Source organism: Loa loa (assembly GCF_000183805.2).
Source record: "Loa loa unplaced genomic scaffold supercont3.166, whole genome shotgun sequence".
In the NCBI taxonomy this organism is placed as follows: Eukaryota; Metazoa; Nematoda; class Chromadorea; order Rhabditida; family Onchocercidae; genus Loa; species Loa loa.
This window is the reverse complement of record NW_018108346.1, coordinates 117658-120250: the sequence shown is the minus strand read 5'-3', so window position 1 is coordinate 120250 and position 2593 is coordinate 117658.

Sequence of the window (2593 nt, the reverse complement as noted above, 5' to 3'; positions counted from 1 at the left end):
TTATTATTATTATTATCATTATTATTGTTATTATTAATTATTAGAAAAGAGGAGAAAAAAGTAGAAAATTTCTTGCACTTCCTTTTTCCCCTGCTATTATAATAGGGTGAAATACTTCCATTGGTATTATTTTATTATTTTTGTTGAAACATCTCAAAATTTAAATGTCCAAGTAATTTCTATTTTTTCAATCCTGTTCTTAGTTAGTTTTATTTTTTGATTTAGAAAAAGCCCAGAATTTTAGAATTTCAAGGATTTAATTTACATTTTCTAGCTATGACTGGGCAATTGGCTAAACTTTGATTGATTTACTAATACAAAGTAAGTTGGTTGCTTAGCAATATCTCGTTTGCTTTTTCTACCTAAATTTCACTTACGAATACTTTCTGCGAAAAATAAAATATTAGTAACTTCCAAATTTTTGATATTTTTTCTAATTACAGATTTAATAATAATGATTTTGAAAAATGCATTATACATATATATATATATATCCTTTTTTGAAGCGAAAGAATTCGAAAGCGAAAGAAGCGAAAGAATTTTTTTTTCTAATTTAAATTTTTTTTGCTGAAAATGTTAAAAATTTAAATTAAAATAGTTGGAAGGTTCCGCTAAAATATGTCAAGTGTCATTTCTTCTAACAGTCAATTAAATTTCTGTTTAAAATTTAAAATAAGTGTATCATTGAAATAGAATTATATTCTCTCTCTCTCTCCACCTATCCCTCTATTTATCTCTCTATCCGTTTATCTATCTCTATTTCTCTCTCTACCTCACTCTTTTTTTTAGCGAAATATATTGGGTAAATTATGGAATAATAAAGATTTGAAGTTAAATTAAAAATTAATTTGAAATATTTATCTCTTCTCAATATATTTCCATTTTTCTTTTCGTGCTGTTAAATTCGTTTTTTTTCCCACTTTTGTATAACCATTTTATAAAGATTTCAATTGGATAATTTAATTTGCAATTTTGAATTTCTTAAATTGCTAACAAAAATTTATTTCATTTTTATATGTATATAAAAAGAAAAAAACTGGTCGAAATGATAATTTGTAAAAAATTTCTTTCTGTTTTTTTTTTTACATTTACTTTTGTTATAAATCTTTTAAGCTTTTTTCCATTTTTTTTTTTGCTGCCAAATTATATCCAATATTTGTTCAAACTAATTGAAAAAAGCATGGAAAAATTTTTGCTTTTTTTTGATTCGTTTTGATGTTTGATTTATGATTCATGATCTTTTGCCGTTTTGATTTCATTAATTTAATTTAGGATAATTAATTGGTTCCTCTCCCTTCCTTTTTTTTTAAACATTACTGTAATGATATGTAAGTTACTTTTGAACCCAAATTTTCAACTTTATAATTCATCTTTTACTTTTAAAAAGTTTATATTTCCTTTTAAGTAAGTTCATGGATGGTTTTTTCTCTCTTTCAAACTATTTCACTAAAAAAAAAAGAAAAAACAGAAGTTTACACCATCGAATGGTAGATATTACTTGTTTAATGCTAATTTATTTCCTTAATTTTTTTAATCACTGTTTTGGAACAATTAATGATTATTTTCTATATAATTTATTCCTTTTCTGCTTTTCTTTTTTTTTTTAATGAATTTCTCTATCCTTTATGAAAAAAAATAAAGAATAAAAAATGAACTTACTAATTACATTTATCGTATCTTTTTAATCCAAAGATATACCTTTGTTAGTTTACTTTTCTTTTTACATTTTCATTCATTTTTTCTTTAAATAAAAAAAATGCTTTAAAATTTAAAGTTTTATTTACAATGTTTAATGTTATCGAGGAAATTACTTCACATAATTAGAAGTTAAAAACTATTTAAAAGTTTCTATGCTCATTTACTGTTATCATTTATTTGTACTGTTATTACTTGTTTCCTTTTCTTTTTATTTTTATTTTTATAAAATATTTTATTGAATAAAACTAAATTAACTTTTATACCCATTTAAATTATTTTACTTAATTTTATTTTCATAATACAAAATTTTTGTCTTTTCTTTCTTCTTATTCTTCTTTTTTTTTTATTTAGATGAGAAAATATTTGATTTGAAGAAATGGCAAAATGATCATCCAATCGATTTGACACGACCAGTTTTATTTCATTCTTCATTTTCTTATCGTTTTTTTTTTTTAAACTTCCCATTTGTAAATGTTAAACTTGCCTTTTTTTCTCTTTCATTTTATGTTTTCAAACTGTAAATTTCGATGTTTTTTTTTTATTATTAAATGGATAGTTTATTTATTATATTTAAATATAATATCATTTAATCATTGTTAACTCTTCCTCCTCCTTCTCCTCTCTCTCCCCCTCTCTCTCTTTGTTCCCTCCTCCTCCTCTCTCTCTCTCTCTCCTTATCAAATTTCATGATTGTTTCTTTAAATTAAAATTTTTAGCTTTTTTATTTAATGTCATTTTTATTTTGTGTATATGAATTTATCATTAAAATTTAATACTATTCCAAGTTATTCTTGTTGTTTCACATATTAATAATACATACGCACAGACATATATACATATATACATATATATATATATATAGATACTTGTAACCGAATGGGTCATAACGTGTCAA